Source organism: Symphalangus syndactylus, chromosome 3, assembly GCF_028878055.3.
Source record: "Symphalangus syndactylus isolate Jambi chromosome 3, NHGRI_mSymSyn1-v2.1_pri, whole genome shotgun sequence".
Lineage (NCBI taxonomy): Eukaryota > Metazoa > Chordata > Mammalia > Primates > Hylobatidae > Symphalangus > Symphalangus syndactylus.
The window spans coordinates 40,975,718-40,998,284 of NC_072425.2; the positions used below are offsets into that span (position 1 = coordinate 40,975,718).

Below are 22,567 nucleotides of genomic sequence, written 5' to 3' on the forward strand. Positions count from 1 at the left end.
ATGTATGAAACAGTATCTTTTATTATGCTTAATATCTCTTCATAGGTGTATTATGCATCTCCAAAAGGAAGCAACGTTTTCCAAGTAGGTGGGTTTTTTCCCCTGACTGTGTGAAGATCTATAAAAATCTCCATCAATATTATTCTACAGAATCCCAATTGGGAAAATATAGGCTAAACATTTTTTATTTTTTTTCTGCCCTTAATCAGAGGGAAGGTGGTAAATTTATGCTGTGGATCTTGTGTGTGTTTTCACCATTACTTAGTTCCATGAAATATTATTTAGCATCTCTAATGGACCAAGCACTGTGCTAGCTCTGGGGATACAAAGACGAATACTTCTAAGCTTTAAGGGACTCCATGGGATAATAAACACATAAACACAGGTGTTTCTGGTAATGGAGAAATAAAGGTGTATACAACTGTCACTGATAGCACTGACCTAAAGGCTACAAAAAATCCACTAACAGAAGTCTTTCAAGAGTAGTAGCACAATTACTAAGTGGTTTGTTTTAAAATATAAAAGCCAAGTGTTCTCTTTATAAGTTAAATTTTTTGTTCATTTGTTTGTTTCTGTGGAGTTTTTTTGGTAACCCTGAGGAAAAAAAGAATAAATCCTATTTTGCCAAAATGTTTCAAAACCTCTTAATGTGTATTAAAATGAATGGTTGTTTTAATTTAGAAAAAATATTCTGGTTCAATACTAAACTTCTTTAAGATTTACTGAGGGTGTTTAATATTAGAACAACTGTTTTGGTTCATTACATTTTTTAAGAGGTTCTAAACTCTAATCAGTGAAAACTCACTCAAGCTTCTAACTGCAAAAGTGGGCTATTTTAAAGTAATGTGACAACTTTAAAATTTTACTATTTTAAAGCTCTTCTTCATATAAATTTTCGTGGATGCCTCTGAAGTTTTGCATTTCCCTAATGAGATAATACTTATAAATAGGCTAAAAACTCTATAAGATATAAAGACTAACACACATGAGTTTTATAAGTCTAAATTTGGTTTGTACTTAGCATTTTAGAGATAATTTTTAAAAGTAATAAAAAGGCTAATATTTTTAAGAGCTTTATGCTTTAGTGTTTTCTTTTGTTCTTTATTGTAATAATTCTTATGTTAGTATTTCCAACAAAGAAGTGATTTAAAAAACTATTATTATGTGAATATTCTTAACAGGCAGTTGAACAACAGTTTGAACTGCAAAGGTCCACCTGATTTTTTTCTACCTCTGCCACCTCTGAAACAGCAAGATCAGCCCTTGCTCTTCCTTCTCCTCCTACTCAACATGAAGGCATGAAGACGAAGACTTTATAATGATCCATTTTTACTTAATAAGCAGTAAGTATATTTTCTCTTTCTTATGATTTTCTTAACAACATTTTCTTTTGTCTAGCTTATTTTACTGTAAGAATATAGTACATAGTACACATAACATACAAAATATGCGTGAATTGGCTGTTTATCAGTAAGACTTCCTGTCAAACAGTAGGCTATTAGTAATTAAGTTATAAAGGAGTCAAATGCTATACACAAATTTTTGACTGATCAGGGGTTCATACCTCTATCGCTTGTGTTGTCCAAGAGTCAACTGTATAATAAGATACTACACAATTCGCAAGGAAATGTTGAATAGTCCCATAAAAAATGATCAAAGCAAGTGAAGAGGAAGTTCATAAAACATAAACTAAAGTTGACAATATAAATGTAAAACGCTGAAAAGCTGAACCTCCACAGTAACACCCTCACCAAACCATGGATCAAAAATATTCCAAAAGAAAACCCAATAAAAAATAACAACACAACAATAAAATATAATGCACATAAAAATACAACATAACAAATATTTACTTAGCATTTACATTGTATTAGGTACTATAAGTAATCTAGAGATGATTTAAAGTATACAGGAGGATGTGTGTGGATTATATGAAAATACTACACCATTTTATATAAAGGATTTGAGTATCATGGATTTTTGTATTCACAGGGGTCCTAGAGCCAATATCTTATAGGAACCAAAGGATAACTGTAATTTATTTTCAAGTTATATAATGATATGAATATTAATTTCAAATATACAATTAGGACCCTCTTGGGAGTTAATAGTCCTCCAGATATTTTATGTAGGTGCTGAGAGGCACAAAGCAGATGTCACCATGTATACTTCATTGATTCTCCAAATTCAAACTTAATGTTTCAATCTCATGCCTTGGGTAAATGTGGGTGATCTCCTGGTCTCTTCTGGAAGGACTTAAAGCTTAAGATCGTAGTGGCGGGACTGGCCACAGAAGCAGTGCAGTATCCATGAAGCTAAGTGTTGGTTGTCAAACCAAATGCAGAAATAAATACAATTGCGTTTGAAACATGTAATTGTTATATAAACACAAAATATATTATCATAGTTTGAAGGTATGTAAAGGAGTCTTGTTAGTAGAAAAGTCATCAAAGAATTAGTGCTATTCAGATGTTCTCAGCTTTGATCCTAGTCACAGTATCACAACTCTTAGCCTGTTGTTAGTAGATGCTCTCTTGAAGGCAAATTTTGGGAACAGTAATTTTCCGGCTCTAATACAAAGAGCAAACATCAATTGAACTCTTCCTCTAAGTGCTTAATGGCATAAACTCTGTTGAGCCTTACAACAGATTTTTGTTTTCATCACTACACATGTGGGAATGGAGAATTAGAAAGGATAAATAACTTGCTGAGAGTTACACTCTTGTGAGTTTTAAATCTGAGAATTGAACTCCAGCAACAATTAGGCTCTCACTCATTTACTGAATGGTTTATTTCACTGAAGAAATGAAATATTAAATATTCAGAATTTGATAACCACTTCTCCCATGTCTTATGCTCCTAGTATTGTTCACCGAGTCCATAACTCCTGCAATACCCTACTTAACATATTCTAAATCTGCTAATTCATATATGTTTTATTGTTATCATTTCTATGTTATGAAATAATTTGGCAGAATTAAACATACTCAGCAGTCCTGGAATATGAGAATTAAGATGCTCTGATGTGGATAAAATAGATAAACCAGCAGATAATGATACATTCATTTACCCCTCTGCTTTATAGTGTTTTGAATGGCTTCATGATTTTGCAGCTTTTTGAAATATGTTTCCAAATACAACAGTTCACAAATTCTGCACTTCCACTTTCAACTCAAAGAACTTGATAGCTCACTGTTTTTGGTCCCTTGAATCCAAATGTGGCTACTATATTTTAAAGAAAATAATAATACTGCACTATTATCTCTATAGAGTGTTCCTCTACTCTAGGAATAGGGTGGGTTGAAGAGCACAAAGTATATTTTATAATTCTGAACTATTCCACTAATCATTAATACGAGCATGCAATTAATGCATAATTCAAGAGGAGTGTCTCTCTCCCATCTTTGCTAGTAGAAGACATGTGGAAGAGCATAAAGGCGGGGAGTCTCTTGGCAGTGTGCAAGACCAATTTTAAGAATACCTGGCAGTATTTCCGATAGAAAATCATATGACAGTATGGAATAGTGGAAACCCTGGAGAATCTGTAGTTCAAAGATGAGGTTAAAATTCCATCTCTGACATGTATAGGTTATGTTACCCTGGGAAGTGGAATAGATGTCAGTTTTCTCGCCTACAATAATAGGGCCAGTAAAATCTAATTCTACAGAGATATTTTGAGGTTTAAATGAATTCATGTATTACAATGCTTGCACATGCCTAGAACACAGTACACCATCAGTATATGATAGCTTTCATATCCACTCTTATATTACTCATTTGGAGATAATGATACTTACCTTACAGGTTATAATTAGAATTAGATGAGTATCTATGCTGATGGAATTTATCACCCTGTACCAATTAAGCTTCTAGATGGATCATTTTGTTCTTGGTTAGACCAGTTTAACCCTTTGTAGAAATATTAATTCGCTTATAAAATTCAGTTGCAGGAGTTACATATTCCCACATAGTATTCTACCTATCTGCTCTAACTGTATTTCTCATATATTTTTTTGTAACAGACAAGTTTTATTTATACAATCTCTCACAAATAATAACAAAGGTCATTTCGAGGGGGAAAAAAAAAAGTCCCTGTCCTGGGGAAATTTGGCTACAAGGAGGAAGTAAAAGAACTTGCTCAGGAAATGCAACAACGTCTTTCTTTGTTCAATTCCTCCTTTGTATTTTCCCCCTCACCTCCTTAGTTCTGCTTGGCATCTTGTCTTGCAGGCTTCCTAATTCTAAAAATTTCCTCATAGGCTCTATACTTGGAAAGCTTTAATGAAGTCAACCACTTTTTGATATCAGAGTGGTGTCTGCAGGGTGAGGCAAGTGATGCCTTGGCTCTGTCTTCAATTCCAGGTCTGTCCTTATGGATTGTAAAGCAATAATTGTTCACTGCGGCACTACACTAGTGTACTTACTTAATCACTCAGAAGGAATTATCTGTGGTCACACTAAGACAGCTGGGAATAAAAGCTGGCACAACACCTAATGGCCGAAGAGACCCTGCTCAGGTCCTGCTCTCTCAGGGAATTCCTCATTTAGACTGCCTGCTTTAAGCTTACAGGATTCCTCTGTAATCTACCTGTTTTGTTACTCCTCCATTCCAAAATAACTAGAGGTTCTTGTAGAAAATGTACTCTCTTTGTCTGTAGTTCCTTGAAGTTTAAGCTGTAGGCTTCACAGATTTAATCAATCATTTTCAAGGATAACTTATTATTTTATTTAACTAATATGTATCTTGGGCCATATATATCATGCATTCTTTTAAGCACTGATTATGGCTTCTAATAAGGACTATCTTTCTAAGCACTTTGCAGTGTACTAGGTTGTTTTGTGCTGCTATCGTTTCTAGCTGTATGAATGTCTTGATATTCGAAAAGCTACTGATTCTTCTTTCCTACAGAATTGAGTCCAAACCTCACAACATCCAAAGCTGTATGGATTAGGGTCCTCATAGGAAGATGACATACTCAAAACAACTGACAAAGATGTGTGTGGGAAGGGTAAAAGGAAATTCATAAGTGATGGCAGCCTTGGGCTCTATCTTTGGATTGGGTGAGAACTTCAGCTGTAGGAGAGTCAGCGCCCTTGAAGATGAGTACTTTGGTAGTTAAATGGCTGAGATTGAGCCTGGAAAGTAAAAAGCCAATGAAACAAAAGTGTCGGCTTCTTGTTTTTGCCTTCTAATCGTCATCTGGTCCACCCATTGGCAGAACCCAATAGGAAACAGAGGAAAAGGGGACACTCAACCTCCTGGAAGATATATCAGGGTATATTAGGGTAGAGAGTAGATCAGGAAGGGTGCAAGCAGAATGTTCAGCAAAAATGACACTCCAAATCTGCCCCACATTGCCATTTATTAGAGTTCTATCCCTCTATTTCTGTTTCTGTTTGCTACTAATTCCTGTAAATGTAGCTAATTCTGGAACTAAAATTCCCTTTCACAGAAAGCATTCAACATTAAATTAATACATTTTTTTGAGTTTATACTATGTGCCAGATCTATTTCCAGCAGCTGAAAATGCTCTCTGCTGTTTAGGAACGTACATTTTTGTGAGTGATATCTTTACAAAGACAGCATAGTTCAGCTCATAATCAGATATTAAATATGAACAAAGAAGACTTCTTTCTGTTTAAGGTAAAGCAGGTTATAATAAAAAAGGGTTTGTTTGCAGGCAAGCTAATTACAGCTTTTTCTTTACTCAGGTGAGACACTGAAAGTCAGGCTCCCACTAGTCTTTAATGGAAATATTACAAAATAGAAGGTATTCAACACTTTTGTGATCCAGAACTGTACAGTATTTCACTGTTTTGTTCCCTCTTCCCTCTCTTTGTTTTTAAGTATATAAATCATTTATTGGAATGGAACTGTCCAAATCCCTGGGTACCATATTCTTCTAGCTGTAATTCTGTAGTGTTCCTTTACTGTTGAGAAAGGAGTGACATGTGGCAAATGACCAAAAGTCACCCGGACCTACAAGATTAAATTGTTCAAGAGTCCCTTGAAACAGCAGCTTAAAAGAAGAAAATAGGCCTATACTGAGAATGAAAGAAACTAACAGAAATGCCATGTCCCAACTGTTTCAAAATATGTGTCTATTCAACTCTGTAGGGAAGTTCTCAGAGCCATGCCAACACTGAGCTTTTTTGTGCTTTCTTCCTTAAGCCTCCTAAATACATATAAAATATCACATAGGTAAAAAACACCCAAAATATCCTCTATGTATCCAAATCATTTAATACTTTTTGTCATACACATTGATAATTCTGTCACCTTTATGATGTCTCTTATTCTCTCCTTTCAGAATTAAGTTTTCTTATACTAAAATAGTCCCCATCCAGCCAGGCATGGTGGTTCACATGCCAGCACTTTGAGAGGCTGAGGTGGGAGGATCACTTGAGTCCAGGAGTTTGAGATCTGCCTGGGCAACAAAGTGAGACCTCTTCTCTACAAAAAATAAAAGATTAGCCAATCATGTTGGTGCAGGCCTATAGTCCCAGCTACTTAGGAGGCTGAGGTGGAAGGTTGCTTTGAGTCTGGTTTGCTGAGGCTTCAGTGATCCGTGATTGTGACATTTCACTCCAGCCTGAGCAACAGAGTAAGACACTTTAAATAAATAAATGGAAAAAGGAAAGAAAAAGAAAAAAGAAAAAAGCAGTCCCCACCCTGGATGTAGCTTACCTTTATCATAGTCCCAACTCTCTCTTTCAGTTACTTCTATCATAACACTAATTTTCGGAGTGCTTTTTCAGGGAAGCAAATGAGTAAAAAAGAAATAGAAATACTTAGCTTTATGTTTAGAATTGTTAAATGATTTGGATGTGAAGGTTTGTGTGTATCTATTTTGTATATTTAATGTTCAGATGTCTTTGTAATTCTGAAGGTAAAAAAGTGAAGGAGCAACAAGAGCTAATTTTGAGATCCATGTTGATGACACACCGTGTCTTTGGATAACTTTCAGCTAAAGAAACATCAAAAATCTAAACTAATCTCCCTGTATTCATCCAGAAAACTTCTACATATAATTTAAAACTCTTATTAGAAAACTCACTCAAATAGAGAGAAATGACTTTACACTACTAATTACTGAACAGTACTTATCAAATTACTCAGTGTGATGGTTAATTTTATCTGTCAATTTGACTGGGCCATGGGATGCCCAGATATTTGACCATGCTTTATTCTAGGTGTTTCTATGAGGATGCTTTTGGATGAGATTAACATTTAAATCAACAGACTAAATGAAGAAGATGGGCCTCCATGATATGGGTGGGCCTCCTCTAATCAGATGAAGGCTTTGAATACAACAAAAGTCTGACTGTCCCCAGAGTAGAAATAATTTTTCCTTCCTGATTGCCTTCAAATTGGAACACCAGCTTTTTTCTTGCCTTTGGACTCAAACTGAAACCTTGACTCTTGCTGGGTCCTGAGCCTGCCAGCATTTCAGCTGGGACTACACCCTTAACTCTCTTGGTTCTTAAGGTTTTGTACTCAGGCTGGCTCTCTTGGGTTTCTATCTTGTCAACTCACTCTGTAATCTTGGGACTTGCCAGCTTCCTTAATTGTGTGAGTCAATTCCTTATTATAAATTCTATATGTATTTGTATACACACACCCATACCAACCCTCCTCCTTCTCCCTTGTTTGTTTTGTTTTTTTTTCTGCAGACTTTTAATATATTCGGTCTTCCAGGCCAATAATATAGCCAAATCATGATGATATATGCTTGCAACCACTTGTAAAAATAAGTAGGTTTACCTCAGTCTCTTAAATTGTCTTTAAGTTTAAAATATTTTAAAATGTGTTGGCTGGTGAGATGTCTAAGGCAACTGTTTGACTGCCCTTTCTTGACTCAAACAGATTTGGCCACATCTACAGCACAGCACTTTTCTAAATGTACTTCTAAATATGAGATTTTCTTCCAAGAGGGTTTTGAAATGGATCTGGAAGGCAGAATCCAAGAACTTTTCATTTGCTTGTTTGATTGTTCTTTTCATTGTTTTGCTCTTAGTCATTTCTTTTTCAGCTCCAAAACTTCTGATGATTTTCACTTAAAATTTGCATGATTGGCTTTTAAATGTTGTTGAAAAAAGAGTTTCATGTGGTAATTGTTCAGTTTCTTTTTTCACACAAAAGATACTGAAATTTAGACTAATTTGCATCTCTCCAATAAAAAAGCCCATACTTTAAATAAACATCTAAGTATATCATAAATTTTTTTTTACATTGATGACTGCTGCTTAGTACTGAGTTGCTAATTGTGGCTGAGAAGGGCTATCATCTTTGCTTTTAAGTTTTTGTGTCCAAAGCCTCAGGGACTAGACACAAGTGCCATATTTTCTAATCTGTTGCTACATATAAATTATTTTTACTTTTCTGGCTTTCATGATAAAACCATGACCTTGGTTGCCTGAGAAAAGCGAGTTTCTGCTGGCTTTGTTTGCACAGGTATGTGGTGAAACCTTTGAAGCATAGAGAACATAAAACTTATTTTATCCCAAATTGTAAGTAAAATTTTCACCTCTTGAAACTACACCATGTGTATCCCTAGCTTTCACTTATGTCCCAGCACACCAACCCCATGCAGTGTATGAACCCTGCTGAGAAGACTGGTTTAGCTCCCTTCCCTAATCTGGTCCTCCCCACAGTGAATTTCTCAAATGGCAATTTAAGTTATTTTTTTTTTTTCTTGAATGTAACTCTTCTAACACTTCATTGCTTAAAATACCTTAAATGGGTTCTGATATCTCTCTGTTTACTGCCACAATATAAGCCAAAACTCTGAAACCCAATTTACCTAGCTTCTGAGGGTCTATCACTCATTGGTCTCTGTCCACCTCTTCAGTCTCAGCACTTACTATTTCTTCATGTTCATCATAAAGGTTTCTCAGATCCCTGAACTTGTCATCTGCTTTTCCTCTGAGAATTTCTATTTGAGAAATTCCATGATTATAGTTTTTCCTCTGGATCTTTTCCTGTGCTGTGTCCTCTGGCCAAATCACTGTCCCTGCACTTCTCACTCCTCTCTTGTGTTAGTTATTCCCTCTTGACTCTTCAGGCCTGGAAAGACTTCCCCAACTTACCAAGTTAAGGTCAGTTTTCAACTTCTTCCTCCCTTGAGACATAAATATCTAAACATAATCTCTACTTTCTCATTGCAACGCTTGTCACATCTTTTTAATATCCTGATTGTTTGTTCTGTGACTTTCCAAAGGCAGAGATATACCCTGTCTTTTTTTTTTTTTTTTTTTTTTTGGCCTTATTGCAGAGATATACCCTGTCTTTTTTTTTTTTTTTTTTTTGGCCTTATTTTTAGTCTTGAATATAGTGCCTTGTATACTGTTGGGAATCGGTAAATAGTGGTATCAATGAATGATCACTGGAATAGGCAACCACCAGTCAAAAGTCAACCAAGAGTCAACATTATAAGAGCAACATCATACCTTACCCAAGGCTTAACTCTTTCAATGTGTTTTTCATTTTATAATTTGCCCCTGCTATCCAGGTGGGACCAATAAGTATGTATCTCAGTGGAGCTTTGTAACAGGACTCCAACGTGAGGTTGATTGGATAGAAGGTAGTAATCTTTCCTGATACACATGCATTTTCCTCAGGGGACTTTTATAGTCCTTCTCACACTATACTGTAATCATCCTTTCTCTCAATAGTCCGTAAGCATTTTAAGGGCAGCAAGCTGTCTGATTTCCAGTGTTGAACCCCTTGTCTACCATATAGTACATTTAATGAATTAAAACTTTATTCCATTTTGTGGGAACCTGGTTCTCTAAATCATGGAATAACATATTTGAATTCTACAACTGCTAAATTGCTATGGAGGCATAAAAGAGTAGACATCTGAATTTTTGACTCAAAATTTGGTCTGAACCAGATTTTTTTATTCTCTCCAATCTTTTAATAGTAATCTGACTCTCTTATTTTAAAAGACACAGCAGACTGTCAAGAACTATTTGAGAATTTCCATGATTATATTTGATAAGAAGGTCAACCTGTAGGCTTACATGACAGAGAATCTTAGATCTCATCTTCTGTAAAAGAAATGACTCAGGGCAAAATGATATTGTAGAAAAGACACAAGTAGTCGAGTAGTCTCTTTTCTGAGTTTGACTATGAGTGTATTTTTATTATGGGAGATAATTTTATTTCTTCTTTTTTCTTTTTATTGAGATAACACATATGTCAACAAAATATACCAATTATAAATGTACAATTTAATGAATTATAACAAAGTAATATCCAACTACCATGTAGGTTAAGAAATAGAATATTACCAGCATGCCAAATACCCCCCAATGTGTCCCTCTCAATAATTATCCCTTTCCTCCTTTCTACCTCCCACCCCTTTTTAAATGCTTTGGGATTATATAAGGTATATAAGGGGAAAAAGCCAGCATCTTTGGAAAGCAGGCTATCATAATCTAACAGAAGAGGCAAACTTATTCAGATAGGCACAAGATTATGCAGTAAGAGGCTAGCAATATAAGCTGGGGGTTATGGAAACTCAAAGGCTGTGGGCTGAGGGGGAAACAGAAGTATTCACAGAGGAGGTGACATTTAAAGAGGATTTTGAAAAATGTTTTCCTGGTTTAGAAAAGAAAGAAAAGTAGGATATACCATGGAGAAAAAAAAGAATTAACAATTTGATGGTGAGAGGAAAGGGGTTGGCTGTTGGAGAAAAGTATTGGTCTAATGTAATGTGGTTAGGGCAACAGATTTAAACTTCAATTGCGCCTCAGAATCACCTACTAGACTCTTTAAAGTACATATCCTAGATCTATAGATTCGTGATCTCTAAGGATCCAGGGTTGAGGCTAACGGATGTGGACTGTTTACAAAGCCTGACAGTTAATTATGGTTTGCAAGCAAGATTTGCAAATGACCGAACCAGAAGACAAAATACAAAATACAGGGCAGATTATGGAGGATTTTGAAAGCCAATTTATATATTTTGGGCTGTACTCTTTAGCCTAGTATTTCCCAGACTTGCCTGATCATAGGAATCACCCAGAGAGTCTGGTAAAAAGTCAACTTCCTTTGCCCTGCACCGAACCTACAAAACACAAATTGATAGGAAGGTGGGGCTGGCGTTAATCTTCCCTTTTTCCTCTTCCCTTCCTCCCCTGCTTCCTCCCTTCTTTGTTTCCTTCCTTCCTTTTCTCTTTACCCATTTCTCTTTCTTTTCCTTCCTTGCTTCCTCCGTCCCTTCCTTTTTTCCCTTCGTCCTTCCTTCTTTCCCTCCTTCCTTCCTCCCTTCTTTCTTCTTCCCTCTTTCCTTCCTTCCTTTCTTCTTTATGCTACTATTTCTCTATTTTTTTCTCTCTTTCTCTTTTTCCCCAAATAATTCAGATGATTTTCATTTGTACTTATATTGGAAAACTTTTTTTTTAGCCCATTGGAAGTCATTTAAACTTCATTAGAGTCAGATCTGCTATAAAGATTATCTTGGTACATATTCATTGGTTGAGGAAAGGGAAGAGATTTAAATGAGAGAGAGGAGAGGAAGATTTGTTCTATAATTTGGGGGATAGCTGATTAGCAGAGACACTGGTTGGTTCACTTTCTAATTCCTTCATGAGATAGTGTCCAATACAAAAGTGATACTCAGAAATATGTTAAACGAATGGCTGAATTATGAGCTCATTAGGCTGGAGGATGTGCTATTTAAAGGATTATGTGCTATTCAAATGGCTGTGTTATAAAATGGATGAATTATGAATTCATTAGGCTGCAGTGGAGGTGCTATATAAAGGAAACTTTCATAGGTATAATAAAGAGGACTTGGTAAACAATTGGTTATGGGGATTGGGAAATAAGGAGCATTGAGTGTGACTTGGAGATTTCTAGCATGAAGGGCTGGTGGGTGGGGAAGCCACTCATTGAGACAGGTTTAGTGTTATTTCTTAAGTTGAAACTTGGAGGAAAAGACTGTTTCTTTAAAAATAGTTATTAGCAAATGACTTTCAGCAAGTCAGAGTCTAGTATACTTCCTCTCTGTTCTTTATGCTTCTATTCAGGCCAAGCAACACCACCAACACAACTCTCATACTCACACAAGTGACACATACTGTCATCAAGAAATGGGTATATACATTTTAGGCCTGATACTTCAACTGGAAAAGCCAGTTTTCACATCTGTCAGATTCTCCCCCGCTTTGCTTCCCTCTTCCTCCTTATTCAGAACCACTGTTTTCTACTTCAGAACAGGCTTAATACTACATGAAAAAGAGAGAGAGCATGGATGAGTGAAATGATGGCTGTCTGATTTTGTTACAGTGTCTGCTGAAAATTCCTGTGAGTGGCATATCTTAGTGCTAGAGTTTGAGGCAGAAGGGCAAAACTTTAATTGAATCTTATCTGCAAACAACCAGAGTAATAAAAGAGAAATAAGGGTGAAATTTCATAGCAGTTCAATTTGAGAACTCTTGTAGCTGCTCAATTTGAGAACTCCACATAACAATTACATATATATTAACAGATCATAGGTGAGTTTGGATTTTTTTACTTCAGTGAACATTGTTCCTCGCAATAAAACAAGCAATACTTCTTTTCCTTACTATGGTAAAACTGCCACTGGGCTTTATTTAACAAGAATTACTGTGAATAAATTACAGCATTAAATTATGCACCATAACATGACTTCGTGTGAAAAATCTGGGCAGCTACAAGACTCCTTGAAGTTAATTCAAGCTGAGCTCACTAGAGAAAGCCTTAATTACTTCCTGGAACCCATGGATTTATTTTCAGTTCTTGGTGCCATTGGGACCACAGTTTAGATGAATTACCAGCAAATGCTCATGAAAGGCGGCAGTGGGAATGGACCACAGAAATGGGGGTCAAAGTTTGTATTCTTGATTTGCCTCTGGCTTTTATTGCTACATGTGTCTCCACAAATTGGCTTGAGAAATCACAGCTGGATATAGGAGAATCTACATTTTTATATTTGGGAGGCAATATAAAATCATCCAGTTCTACCTCCCACAGAGAACAAACTTTCCTGCTTTGTCATTTTTGACAGATGGTCAGCCTCTACTTATGACCAGGACTCATTACCTCCCGAAGCTCCTTCTTCCAACAGGACAAAATTTTAGAAATGCCTGTCAAAATCTAGCTCATGTTAATAGTGTGTATAAATTTAATTATTTGAATTGGAGTGGAGTTCCCTAAACTTGCATGATTAGTGTCACCTGGTGTACTTGCTAAGCTTACAGATCAGCTGACCTTTTCCCTTGGAAATTCTAAACCAGAAAGTGTGAGTTCCAGTCTCCAGATCTTTATTTTATCACATACAGCAGGTGATTACTGCGTTTACAAAAGTTTGAGAAACACATCTGTAACTACTTCTCAGACATAAATGTGCACGGAGTCACCTGGAGATCTCATTAAAGTGCAAATTCTACCTTAATGGGTTGGGGATGGGACCTGTAATTTTGTGTTTCTAGTAAGCTCCTGGGTGATTCCATAGCTGCACTTCTGTGGACCATACTTTGAGTAGCAAGACTCTAGAATGATGTCAGATCATTCTTTTAAAATGATGCTCCTTAAAATATTGTCAAAGACAATTTCTACTTAGCTTCTGTATCTCTAGATCTCCAAGCTGAATGACCTCACTTACTTAATTTCTCATCAGTATAGATGTGCTATGATATGCATACCCTTCATCATCTTGGTTATTTTCTCCTGACTTAATCTTGATTTGCTAATGTCACTCATAAAATATAATGTACATAATGTCCTACAATTAACCTAACACGCTTTAAAATTGAAACTCTAATGTTCTTCCAATAATTTGGTCCAATTTTCACCAATTATTAGGTTACATGAAATTGTGAACTGCTAAAATTCCTAAACATTCCATGCGTAAACTACTGTCAAGGATGGTCTTTTGGAGGCCAACTTAATTTTTCTGGGGGGTAAGTATACACTAAATTCTATACATTAGCTGTAAAATATCCCATTTATTTTATTCATTTATTTTTTTGAGGAAAAGTTTGGATTTTGATTGTGTATCCTACATATTGGCTATCCCTTTCAGCTTTATGTCTTCCCAGATCTTCATTCATATTCTTTATGGAATGTTGAAAATGAACATACAGAACTTCCTGGCATGTTAATGGAACAGAACTTCCTGGAAAGTTAATGAAAATTAAAAATAGCAAGCTGCTAATCTGTATATTGTATTTAGAATGTGGTCTTTAAACTGAAACTCTACCTTAAATTATGATCATTCAGCCCTTGTTTTTAACAGGGTCTGTTGGCATTTTAGGTAGAAAAATTCTTTGTTGTGTGAGTCTGCCTTGCATGTTGCAATTCATTTAGCATGTGATATGGTGTGCATGTTAGTACCCTCCAAATCTCATGTTGAAATGTGATTCCCAGTGTTGGATGTGGGGCCTTTTGGGAGGTGATTGCTCACAGGGGCAGGTTCCTCCTGAATGGTTTGGCACCATCCCCTTAGTGAAAAGTGAGCTCTCATTTAGTTCATGTGAAATCTGGTGGTTTAAAAGTCTGGGACCTTCCCTGCCTCACTTTCTGGCAGTAGCTCTTGTCATGTAATGTGCTTGCTCCTGCTTCACCTTCCACCATTATTGTGAGCTTCCTGGGGCCCTCACCAGAAGCAGATGCCAGCACCAGATTTCTTGCACACCCTGAAGAACCATGAAACAATTAGATCTCTTTTCTTTATAAATTACCCACTCTCAGGTATTTCCTATCTAGTAAAACAAATGAATTAAAACAGCATCTCTGGAAACTATTCTCTAAATGCAAACAGTGTGCCTGATATATTTCCAAATACTCCCTGGGATATAGTATTTTCCCTGGTTGAGAACGATAAAGCCTATATTTTACTGTTTTTCTAGAATATATTGTGGGGCAATTTACCCAATATTTTGATAAAAAAGCAGTTTATTTGTGTTAAACTAAGTCCACTGCTTGGGTAAGAACTAAGGCTACTTCTTTCACATAACTATTGAGACTAGAAGTGAGACTAACTGTGTCAATATAAGTTAACTGTTTGATCAGGAAATGTTTAACCAGGAAGATAAACCTGTAAGCCAATACATTTTATTTTTTGCTTCAAGAAATTTTTGTAAACTAATTTATCTAGGTAAATGATTTGGACAACAGTTCATGTACCTGGGCAGACAGCTTGCTTATTAGAGCAATCGTTTGATTATTAAGGCTTACTTCGAGATCCTTTACTTGCTGGAGAAACAATTCTAAATGATATGTAACAAACTTTCCCAAATCCTAATTAGTTCCTCATCTTGAAAGACCCATCTTCAAATCACTTTATCCCAAACCCCAAAGCCCAAAACCTTCCTTAATTTCTCCCTTTTGAGACACTATTGAGACCATTGAGGTGGTGATCTTCTTTCCTTCAATGTTTAATGAATTTGATTTTGGTGGATTACTAGGTTTCTCTGGTGATCTTTACGTGGAGCTGACATTGTTTATCATGTCAATGATAAAGGCTTTAAAATACCCCTGATGGTGATCTTTTTATATCCTGACCTATGAGTCCTTTGAAGATCTTAAATACTTGTTCCAAGCTTGTTTGTTAATGATTGATATGTACTTTTGCAGTTAGGACGAGGTGAAAAAAGAGGAAAAAGAAGTGATAATGAAGATGACAGAAGAAAGATGAAGAAAAGGAGAAGGAGGTAAGTGAAGGAGGAAGCACAGAAGACAGAAGGAGACAAGAAAAAAAGAGAGAAACAGTATGGGAAATATGCAATAAAAAGGAATAAGGAAAAGAGAGAAATATACCTGAACTTTTTCTTTCTCATTTTTTGAATCATGGGAATCTATTGCAACTCTTTATTGATCCCAGTCAGTATGATCTTAGCTACAAACATGGGCAAGGAGAAGGAAGACAATGAGAATAATTAGATATAGAGGATGCATTCTAGGTATGACTAGTCACTTCACTCCTTATTCAGCATAGTGCTGTCTCTGTGTAGAGATGGCCCCTCCCACCCAAAATCTGTTGAGCAATACTTGAGGTTTTACCAGGTTGGGACTCCTAGAATCTGACACATAATGGGCTGCAATTAATATTTATCAGTTAACTTGACAATTAATTGAGTCATTTTTATGACCTTTCTTAACCAATTTGAGGTTCTTTTAGTTTTTGTTTTATTATGAAATATTTATCTGTTAGGTTCATACTACTGAGATATATACATTGCCTTTTTAGAAATTTCTTTTTAGGAAATTCAGAAAAATCTCTTCAGTTCCTCCTGTATCTTTCTCTATAATGGAGCAATTTTAAAACTTACTGATCTTACATAACATTTTCAAATGTATTAAACTCTAAAAGTGTAATCTACCTAAACATTCATAATTCAGATGTTTCTGTCAAGTAAATTTATGCAGGTGAGGGGTGTGTGGCCAATAATGTTTTGTTAAGAAGTCTAAATAACATGTTTATATATAGACTTCTTTGAAAATAAAATTTGTCTAAAGAAGAGTTTGGCCTTTGCTATAAGTATTCATAATGCAGTCCAATATCTCACTTCTGTATAGGACAGTCAGATATTCATTCTTCATTGACTCAGAATGTATTTTCTTATTCTTCCCAAACCATTGTATTGTAGAGTATACTAGTCCCTCCTGCAGAATGTGGGGTGAGTTCTTTTGCTACCTATGGAGAAATCTATGGTGATTTTCATGTAAAATGTTTTATTTGTCTTATGTGGAGCATATGATAGAAATGAAGAGATTAATCTCAGTAGAACACCAGTTTGTTAATGTAAGCAAACTTTCTCTAACAACTTCATAATAAACTGACGCCACAATTAACTTCCCCCAATGCATGAAGTTTATGCTAAATGAGCCTGTATAAAACAACCAAGAGTGTCTTAAACTGTAGGCCTGGGCTGTATTATTGACCCTAGAAGCACTTCCAAGAATGGAAAGCCAATAAGCAGAAGGATGTGAACTGTGCAACCAGTTTATGTGGGTTTAATAGTGCAGTGAGAACAGAGGGTGCAACCCAAGTTGGGGAAAAGTGAATATATATGCATATATTTAAATACTTCTCACTCATTAACAAGATACATGAGAAAAAAATTATAGAATGCAAAGTATTTATTTTGTCCACAAATCTACAGTAAGCCCTAGGGACACTATTCAAACTCAAATCCAATATAGAAAGGACATCTATTTCCAAAAATTTCTGTTTTAAATGGGGTAGACATTTTGTGTGGCATTATAAATTTGAAAGCAACAGAGGGGACATTAGTAAGGAGTAGGAGTAATGATCAGAAGCTGAGGCCAGAAACTCAGTGTTCCCAGACTATCAGAGGGAGTTTAGTCTACAGCCTAGCAGAGACACTGCACAGCATTAGTGTAGGTCAAGAAGTTTCAGCAGGATGCTGTCCCAGGCATCTGGGGCTTTGAATAGCTTTAGATTCACATTCATCAGTCATGACAGCTGTGAACTACTTCCAAATTCCACTTGCTAGGAAAATAACTATTAATATGTATTTGGCTAGTTCCTATACTGATTGAGGTTTAGCCTGCAGGTGTGCATAGATCATTTCTGGAATTGGGTTAAATAAGCCATAACTAATATTGAGAAGTTTGGAGGATCTAAGGTAGAGGGTAGAGAGAGAAAAAAAGTGGCCAGAGACCCTCCCAGATATGCTGGTGGAAAGACCATCAGTCCCTCTTTACAGTCTATAATTCCAGGTCTTAAGGAACTTGATCACAACAATCAAATATTCTTTCTAATAGTTGTTATCTTATTATAAATCAGACTATGATCAGAGCATTCATTTGCAGTGTTTCATTAAATTATCCTAAAAACTATGTGAACTATTATCAATTTTCATAGATGAAAAAAATAATGAGATATGGAGAGGCAAATAAAGATCTTTCCTTTGTTTGATTCCCAGTTCTGTCTTCCTCTTCTACATGTTTTGTTTTGGAAACATTCTTTTTATATCTCCCATATCACCCAAGGCATCATCATAAATTGACTTGAGGAATAACCCTTGTTAACATAGAGTAATCCATGGTAATTAGGCAAATTAAGCTCAAACAAGGGTCATATATTATTACATATTGATACTCTGGGGAAAGACAATTTCTGAGACTACTTCCATAAACTCAGCCAATGACAGAATATATTATTGAAAAACATGATAGCATGATGCTGTTATAGGATTCCATGTACATCATAAATAAGTTATATGAAGTAAGTTGTATATTTACCAGTTAGCTCTATCCTCTTAGATGAAAGAAAATCAGCAGTCATATTCTCTTAAATCATTATAGCTGCTTGCGCTGTTGTGGTTTTTCATAAATCTAACGATAGGTCTTCATCCTGCACTAACACTTAGCAGACCATAGCAATATCACTTCTGTGCTTCGTTTAATGTCCAAACATTAAAGTTTTATGAATGACTGCAAATAGGTAACAAGTGCCAAGGCAGGCCCCAGTTGCTATTGTTAAGCAGTGTTTGCTCTGCAGCAGTTTTCTGAGCTCTGCAAACACATCTTCCATCTGGCAGCTGGCTATGTTTTCAATTTTCCTCTGTATAAAGCAAGCCCATAGGCAATGCCATTTTATACACTTTACTATTCCGGCTATGTGAGTAGCCTATCAAAGTATTCTGAAGAAGTCCTAGTGATCAGTATTATTGATGAACTACCAAAAATTATATTTAAATATTTAAGTATTCCTCACTCATTAACAGAATCTATGAAAAAAATCCTTGAATGCAAAGTACATTTTTGGTCAACAAACTATTATTTTTCTTCTTTTTCTTCTTAATCGTGCATAGTTATAATCTGCCTTTCCCAGTCTTGCAGTTTAGGCATCCCTGCATCTCTAAACTCTACTAGAATCTGAGGTCGAGTTAGCCAAGGCATCGCCTCTTTTTCACCATTTACTCAGACCTGGAATTTATGCTTCTTGCAGATTCTTAATACAGTGTGCTGTGAATGAAATTCTAGTACATTTGAGTTATCGAAGCTGCAATATCTCCCATCCCTGGTCACAAACCACACTGACTCACCTCATAGATGGACTACTGCATTAGATTTCTCATTAAACCAGTATATTTGTTTATATATTCACACCTGGCTGTCTCATTCCAGATGACTTTCCCAGAAAAAAATAAAAAAGCCTTGTGTGCATATCTATTATAATTGATTAAAATAGCTTATTTGATAGTGTTTTAAAAAGAATTGGTTTAATTTACTGAGAATATCATAGGCTTGGATGTCAAAGCATGGTCTTTGACCTAATTTTATCTCTAATTAATGATTTTTGTCTGAAGCAACCACCTAGCTACCCTGGATTTCAGTTTTCACATCTGTAAGATGAGAAAGGTAAGTATTCAGACTGTATGGAATGCAAGAATGGTCACGTTATATCTGAGAAGATTGTCCTCCGTAAGTCTTTCAGGGAGATTCACAAAGGAAATGAATTATACAACGAAAGAGAAAAGAAATGTTACCTAGTCAGATAAACTACATTTAATTGCGTGATGGCTGGATTGCCCTAATCTGTATTAGTTTAGATTAGATCATTCCTAAGGTTTCCTTCAGTTCCAAGTAAATAAATAATTCACTTACTTTTGTCAAGAAAACATAAAGGAAGTCAAATAACCAATTCACATAGTCTCTGAATTTAACAGATGAGCTTTATAATCAAGCTTCTTTTCATAATATTAATACAATAGTTCTCTGGTTTTTTACACAAGTCTAGCTTCAAAGATCTGTCTATTATAGCAGCAGTCCCCAACCTTTCTTGCACTGGTTTCATGGAAGACAATTTTTCCATGGATGTAGGGAATGGTTTCAGGATGAAACTGTTCCACCTCACGTCATCAGGCATTAGATTCTCACAAGGAGCCTGCAACCTAGATCTCTTGGATGCACAGTTCACAATAGGGTTCACACCCCTATGAGAATCTAATGTCGCTGCTGATCTGATAGGAGGCGGAGCACAGGCAGTAATGCTCCCATGTTAGCTGCTCACCTCCTGCTGTGTGGCCCTGTTTCTAACAGGCCACGGACCAGTACTGGTTCAAGGCCCAGGGGTTGGAAACCCCTGTATTATAGCACTCAAAATTCCTGATGGAGGATAAAGAGAATCTACATCGAAACATCTTCTATTGAATGAATGGAGAAACTTTCTCTAATGTGTAGGAGACATTAATATGAGTCTCATATATTGAAAGCATTATAAATGAGATAAATAAGGCATTGGTTTGGGGGTACAAAAGCAATTAAAAAGTGGAAGCACTATAATAATACAATGCAAATATTTTTCATCTTAAATAGGCGCTTTATGTAATTTGAAAGAACTAGTTGAAAAGCATTTTGAAGGGAAGTTGAATCCACCCGGGTTTATCAGGTTCACATACTATTACAAATGGAATTTAAATAGTTATTTAAAAAACTCATTCAACAGTGTTAACTTTTTCTATAAAAGTGTTACAGAGTCTAATCCTTTAAAAATTTATTATGGAAATTATGAGAAATATTAAAATATGTAAAGAAGAATAATCTAACCAAAATTAACATTAATATTTGGAGATTTCCTTTAGTATATTTAATGTGTGTTGATGTATACACATTTGTGCATATTTGCAAAATAGGCATAATACAGGAATATAGTTTTGAGTCAAACTAGTTTTATTTAACCATATATTATGAGCATTTTCTTATTGCATTAAATATTTTCCAAAAGCAAAAAAGATTGTATTATATATTATCATATGAATATATCAAAAATTATAAACATTTTCCTAGAAGGACTTTATTATTCTACAATTATAGTGTTAACAATAGGTTTTAGAATATGCAAGGCACTGCTCTAAGTGCTTTACACACTCAGGTACTGACTCACTTATTCTATGTAATAAATGGGAGGTATCTGCTTTTATTTTTCCTATTTTGTGGGTAAGAAAACTGAGTTTCCAAGAAGTTAAATAAATTGAGAATAATAATAACACCTACCTCACCTACCTTCTAGTAAATACATTAATACCATAACTGATCGCAAACCCAATGATGGTGTTTACCAGCAGAGAAGTCTTTATTATGAAATGCTTTTAGCAGGGCATATTCAGTCTGTCTAGAATTGTAGAAAACAAACTTATATTTATGGGGAATAGATCCCTGAAATATATCACTTATGCTATATAAATGTCTGAGTATGACATTGAGATGTTTTGTGATGGAAACAACTCTCTTCTTTGCAAGTAATGTGACTATGCACTAGTCTTAGAAGCTGATGTGACAAGAAAGGACTTGGAAAACCATAGTGGTGTTCTCAAACCTCTTCCCATTCCTCACAATTACTTGTATACTTGAAATTGTTATTTCCATATTAAGATCTTTGATTCATTTGATTCTGATTTAACAATTCCATTTTTCATGCAATATCTTACATTTTTAAGACTTTTTATATTTAGGATCTGTTGGGAGACAATTTTTCAGGAATTTCTCACATATACCTATGTCTTATAAGGAATCACTCACTGCTTTTGCTCCAGCATTTTTATAAATGATTGTGTGGTGAGCAATCTTGGAAGATAGAGATAATGTCTTCCTCCAGAGCAATGGACACTTTCTGTACAGCATAAAATAATTAGGTTCAGGTTCCTCTCTTGTATTACAATTTATGTTATATCATGTGTCATGTGATCTTTGCTTCACTCTGTGCTAGTTAGGGTTTGGAGAACTGGCACAACAAAGAAATAATATTGTGGCTACAGTAGTCTCAAAATTTCTGCCAACCTCCATGGGAATGTTGTAGGCTAAATTTTCACTTGCAAGGAAGGAAAATCTCAGATACTTTACTGTTTTTGATGGTAAAATTCAACTTTAGAAAGATGGCAATAATTTACAGTGTCACCAAGAGTGAATAAAATTGTCTACATGCCCACTTTTGATAACACTGGCTAGTATCTTAAAATTAAAGTATACACTGTCAACTTTGTTAATTTACAGTTTAAATAAGGTCATTCCTTTGCTTAACTGTGTTCATTTTTTTGTAATTATTAAAGATGTATCACTGAGTGTTATAATTGCCTTTATTTGTTTACTCTCCAAATAGACTCTCAACCTCTATAGTACAGGGACAAAGTCTAACGTATTCCTTATTTAGGACCAAATTTAGTTCCCATCTATTATGTAATAAAAATATTTAGTAAATTTAATGAAGAAAAGGATGTGTTACCTTTGCTGGCTTTGACTTTTTTTTCTTTAGATTATAACTATTCCATTTATATTTAATTTTCTTTAAGTCTTAAAATTTCCTCAAAAATATGCTATTTTTTTGACAGTCATTTCCCACTACCAGTTTGCGTGCCTTCTTTTCAGCAACCTTTCTTTTATTTTTTTTTAATTTTTTTATTTTTATTATTATACTTTAGGTTTTAGGGTACATGTGCGCAATGTGCAAGTTTGTTACGTATGTATCCATGTGCCATGTTGTTTTGCTGTACCCATTAACTCGTCATTTAGCATTAGGTATATCTCCTAATGCTGTCCCTCCCTCCTCCCCCCACCCCACAACTT

The 22,567-nt window shown here is 35.4% G+C and overlaps 1 protein-coding gene and 1 long non-coding RNA gene across 2 annotated transcripts in view; one reads left to right on the plus strand and one right to left on the minus strand.

Annotated features, from left to right (window-relative positions):
* The window catches only part of SMC2 (structural maintenance of chromosomes 2), a 436,171-nt gene that overhangs the window by 168,663 nt on the left and 244,941 nt on the right, over nucleotides 1-22,567 (minus strand). The window lies entirely within an intron of this gene.
* LOC129479085 (uncharacterized) lies at nucleotides 1,186-15,692 on the plus strand. Its single transcript, XR_008656548.2, has 3 exons — nucleotides 1,186-1,343; nucleotides 13,838-13,935; nucleotides 15,611-15,692. It is a non-coding gene; the product is annotated as an uncharacterized lncRNA (long non-coding RNA).